Below are 6,000 nucleotides of genomic sequence, written 5' to 3'. Positions count from 1 at the left end.
AAACACATAATGAATGACAAAACTGCAAATCATTGCTTACATATGCTAAGCGTTTACTAGGAAACATATTGTGTTTAGAATCTTTAATTTTAGAAGCCGAATGTTAATTTATCACTGAAATAAAAATCTGAACATTGAAAAAATGCTTATCTACACAAACATTCATTATTTAATTTCAAGAACAGATTACATTGGAATTTCTTTTGAGTATGAAATTTACTTTTTACCATTTTTCTTTACTCAACATACTGTATTGCGAACTGTATGTGTAATTTATGAAATAAAAACTTCTTCTTAACATTCTTTTGAAATCAAACGGATTATGCTTAAAAATTGGAAATATTGCATAAGATTACTTCATGCGACCGTAATAAGAAATTTAAAAGCGTTGAGAAGGATGGAAATAAGAATGAGTGAAGAAAAGCAAACGTGAATTTTCAAAATGAAAAATTAGTTGAATTTTTATTGCAATTATTTTACCAACGTTGCTTTAAGCAATAAGACCATTCCACGAAAGCACCGCCATTTTCTCTCATACGTGACAGTCCATACATATTTTACAAAATAATAATCAAAAAACTTATAAACAAAATTTTTTGCTTAAGAAATCCAGCATATGTTTGTGATTTCTTAAGCTACAAAATTGTGCTAACTCTTTTAAATTATTTTCACAGAATTACCCTTTTAAATTATTTTTTAATGAATTATTTGAGATGGCACGTATGGAACAAAATATCCGTTTTTCCGTGGAAGGGCCCAAAGGTGGATTAAAACTCAATACAAAATTCAAAGGATCAAATAGATTTTTGATCATTAAATAAGTTCGTAGAAATCACCGAAGACTTTTTTTTACCCTCAGTAGGAATGAATGAATAAATGAATTCTCAATTTTAAATTATTTTCCTAATGAAATATATGAGTTGCTACGTAAGAAAAAAAATCTATCCATTTTTCCGTTGATTGGCCGAACAGTCAGTAAGAACTGAACACAAAATTCAAAGAACCAGATAGATCTCTAATCACTGAAGAAGTAAGTAGAAATCATCAAAGACTTTTTTCTAACTTTTGGTATAAGTTGAATGAATAAAGAAAGTCAATTTTAAATTATTTTTTCAATGAAATGTATGAGCTGTCACTATGGAACAAAATTTCAGTTTTTCCGTTGAATTGCCCAACAGTGGATTAAAAATCAATACAACATTCAAAGAATCAAATAGATTTCTGATCATTAGGAAAGTGCGCAGAAATCGCCAAAGACTTATTTGGCGATGGCTCTTGGTATGAATGAATGAATAAATAAATTCAATTCGAATATCCCCTGTGGAGAGAGCAAGGGGTGCCCTTTCTCAGTTTGCCACTGCCTAGTTTCATTAAGACCTGAATATTCATCAGAGGCATTAAACACTTTTTTTTATTCTTCGGGAGTAGTGTTCTTTCGGCCGAAAAATCCACAGCCCATAAAATTGGCGAGTAAATTTCATTCTGAAGCTGTTGATGTCTTCTGTAAAATCGCTTTTCGATTCAATGAGGCATAGAAAAAGAAAAGAACTGGAATGCTTGATAATCAGTACGAGCTTCCCTGACCATTTTTTTTTTTTTTAAACTGGGCAGTGTTTCTTGTCTTTGCAATAACAAAGACTTCACTCAGAAACAAGTATACATCACATGTTGAACTATTTGCACAAACATCTATGAAAATTCTATGTACGTGATTCGGAAAAGTTACGAAGAATCTCAAGAAATAATCGAGTTATTTGATAAAATATTAAGGACTTATATTTTTTTCGAAATGAAAATCTTGTAATTCTGCAACGGTGTGTGTATGATTTTTTTTTTTTTTTTTTTTTTTGTAGCTGCTTTCTTTTGGGTATTTTAATTCGAACAAAACTTGTCATATGATTCGGTTTGATCTTAGAGTCTTATTTTCAAGGTTGTTTATGAAAGTATGAATTTAATATTAATTTTGACTTAAAGAACTTATTTTCAAACTTTATATTATTATTTTGTATGAAATATACCTGGAAGTGTTGCTATGAATTGTATGCTCTGTCTCATAAGGCGAGACAAAAATGCAGAAATATTTAGTTAATTTATAATCAAAAATGTGATGATTGAATTAACGTTAAATTTTAACTTAGATTTTAAAAAAAGTATGGGAACAAACTATTGAAAGTGTCATTGAAAGTGTTATTTAATAATAGCTAAAAGTTTCTTTGTTTACTTATTTGACACTTTTCTCTGACAAAGACTACGCTGTTTACGTGTTGTATCAACAACATCATGTCCACCATGGGGGAAAAAAAGCGGCATTTGAACCAAATGTGGATGTGTTTGTACTGCTTTGACGCACGTATGCTTGCCAAGCGGTTTAAGTTAAATAGTTTCGTTTTTTCTAGCTTGGGGGAATGAATATACACTGTTTAGTTTGTGTTCGCATCCATTCCGTACACACCATGTGGTGAAATTTGCTGCACTGCTTAATAATAAAAGGGTAACGCAACAAAGCGAATTTCTTCTCTTAACGCGACTTCGTTTACTTTGTATCTTCTTATATAGTGAAGATCGTGTTTAGTCTTTTTTTTTTTTCACAATTCTTGATTGATTTCAAAACATATATATTAAGGGGTTTTAAAAGTTAACAGGTTGTAACTGTTTTTATAAATATTCAAATGTACATTGCCTCGAAAAAGACTAAGTTTGTCTCCTACATCTAGGTTTTCAAAAAGCTGAACTTTAAAAAGGGTCAATCTGCAAACATAATATTTGCTTAAATGTTCTAATTGCTCGTATTTTATGCATAAACATAACGTGTCATTGTCCAAAAGTAACAGCTTCTGTTTTTTATGATTACAAAATATGACGCATTATTTCACTTTTTTTTTTAATTTAGAAATTATTAAGCTTCTGGAAAAGTTTTGGATGTTTTTAGAAATTGTAGGGTTTCAAAATAGTTTAATTTATTAGGTAAATAATAAATTTAATAAATAAATAAATAAGATAAATAAATAACAATAAGTTACAAGTGATTTTTCATGCACAAGTATTTTATTTTTCTAAGAAAATACAAAACTTTGTAACATTCACTCCATGAACAATGTATTAACTAGTAAATAAGCACTTCCCACTGAAATGATCATATTGAATTAAACAATGCGGGGGAAACTTCGTGTTTTTGCTGTAGAACCTTAGAGGAAAAACGTTTTTGGTTAATGCTACAGAATAACAAGACAATGCAGGTTCTTGAAATTATCTGTCACTTGTTTCACAGAAAAACGTTTCCTATTCACTGTTCAAATTTGTTTAGTTCAATATGAGTAACAGTGAAGCTGAAGCACTCAATAACATTAACAAATGCACATAGTTTTTACAGACACATAACTGGCCAACAAATGCTTTGCCCCACGGGCGACATCAAACTCTGTTTATTTCGCTTGAGGTAGGGAAAAAAGATTTACTGCATTTTATGGAGCAGCGTTGAATCTCTAATTGAAATGGTGCAATAGAGTAGGTGGTGTTTTGCCGTCTGTACGTCATTTATTTATCTTTCAGCGTATACTAACCGAATATAGCGTGCAGTCTCACAAAAAAATTTATTTTTTTGCCAGCTAAAAAGTTGTGGAAATGACTTAAATTAGTAAACATATTTTATCCAACAAAATCTCACGCATTCGATAAATATCTCAATAAAATACAATCTCAAAAGTAACGGAATGTATCTTCTGACAAAATATGTAGACTGGTTGAAGAACTTGACTGTTATTATTTTTGTAATGAAGAATTTTCGAAAGTTGTTTTCATTTTTGAAATTTTTAAGATAACTTAATGTTTCGCAACCCCTTTTCAGCCTAACCCATACAACAAATTGTTCCTTTTATCTTACTACTTACGTAACAAATATTTTAACGTCAATGTATTTGCACACTAACTTTAATATAAGCAAGTAGAAGGAAAGTTTGTTGGTGAAAGAAACAATTGTTGCATTGAAGCTCCAATACAAGCACATTAACGGAAAGTTTGGTGGTGAAAGGAATAATAGTTGCAGTGAAGTTCCAATGCAAGCAAATAAAAGGCAAGTTTGGTCGTAAAAGAAACAAATGTTGTAGTGAAATTCCAATGCAAGCATATAAAAGGAAAAGTTTGGTGGTAAAATACGCAACAGTAGCAAGGAAACTCCAATGCAAGTAAGTAAAAGGAAAGCTCGGTGGGAAAAGTAAAGTTGTTGCAGTGAAGTTCCAATGCAAGCACATAAAAGGAAAGTTCGGTGAGGAGAAGTATCAGTTGTTGCAGTGAAGTTCCATGTAAGCAAATAAAAGGCAAGTTTGGTGGTGAAAGAAACAAGAATTGATTTTTCTGATTTATTGGTAGAAATTGCGGTTACAAATTTTAAAACTCAATACCACTACAAATTTAATTGGTGGTGAAAGGAACAATAGTTGCAGGGATGCTCCAATGCAAATAAGTAAAAGGAAAGTTCGGTAGGGAAAGTAACAGTTGTTGCAGTGAAGTTCCAATGCAAGCAAATAAAAGGCAAGTTTGGTGGTTAAAGAAACAAGTGTTGCAGTGAAATTCCAATGCAAGCATATAAAAGGAAAGTTTGGTGGTAAAAGGCGCAACAGTTGCAAGGAAACTCCAATGCAAGTAAATAAAAGGAAAGCTCGGTGGGAAAAGTAACAATTGTTGCAGTGAAGTTCCAATGCAAGCACATAAAAGAAAAGTTCGGTGGGGAGAAGTATCAGTTGTTGCAGTGAAGTTCCATGCAAGCAAATAAAAGGCAAGTTTGGGAGTGTAAGAAACAGTTGTTGCAGTGAAAGTCCAAAGCAGGAAAATCGGAGAAAATGTTTGGCGGTGAAAGAAAATTGCAGTGAAGCTCCAATTCAACCAGATTGAAGGAGCGTTTTCTGTTGAAGGAAACAAATATCCGATTTATTCCTCATTTAATGTGAAAAAGTTTTAACAGAACATTATCAATGTATTGCTTTCAAATCCCATGACTAGCACCATTTACGTAAGATCGATCCGTGAGTTTGCGGCAAAAAAAACCATCTAATTTCTCTAGGCACCAAATGAATTGGTTGTTTTGATTATCATTCAAAGTAAAGCAATTTCGGCTTTATAATCTATATTGACATAAAGTAGTTTTTCAATTTAACCTTTAATGTGCGTTAGCAAATATTTTATGGATAAGTACTATTAAACAATAGAGTGCAAACAGTTTTTTTAGAGTGCAAAGTTTTTCGTTGGAAGACTTGAGTAAGTCATGTGATTATTTTTAATCAATATGATAACAATAATAATTCACAATTTAATTAATGTGCCGAACAAATACTAAGTTTCAGTAAAATACTGTTACGGAAATCTATTACACCAAATGCTCCGGTTGCAAAAAAAAAAAAAAATCAATTAGCAATGAACAGTTTACGCATTCAAAAACGCGTACAATTATTTCCATTCAATCTTGAGCACTAATTATTTAGTTTTGATTATACAAAAAGTTTAAATAAAATACATTACTGACAAAGCGATTATAATAATGACAAAAAATTAGTTCATAACTTTTGTTTTATTCATAGGAAAAAGTAATTGAAGTTTAGAAGTTTATGTCTTAGTCAAATAAATGGCTTAGTGCATTTTAAACTAAAATTTACTGTATTCACGAGAATTCAAAGTTTCAGAAGATTTACAGGGAAAACAATATTTTATTTTGAAACAAGAATAAATTTTTCTGATTTATTGGTAGAAATTGCGGTTACAAATTTTAAAATTCGAAAATGTGTTGAACAGCAGCCCTGTTATTGGTCTTTATAAAGCATTTTTTACTTCGAGGACGAAGGTATAATGTGTTTTTCTAGGTTTATTCGAGTCTCCTGATAATGTGTTAACTCCATTGTGTGTTTGTAATTAATTAACTATCTTTAACCGCCCTGTACTAATTTTATTGATAAATTATCTTGGTCTGCAAAACTATGATAGTACTCAAATTTTAAGTTTTGACTAAAATAA

This window comes from Uloborus diversus, chromosome 2, assembly GCF_026930045.1.
Source record: "Uloborus diversus isolate 005 chromosome 2, Udiv.v.3.1, whole genome shotgun sequence".
NCBI classification, from domain to species: Eukaryota; Metazoa; Arthropoda; class Arachnida; order Araneae; family Uloboridae; genus Uloborus; species Uloborus diversus.
The sequence above is the reverse complement of the archived record's forward strand: the minus strand, read 5'-3'. Positions refer to the sequence as shown.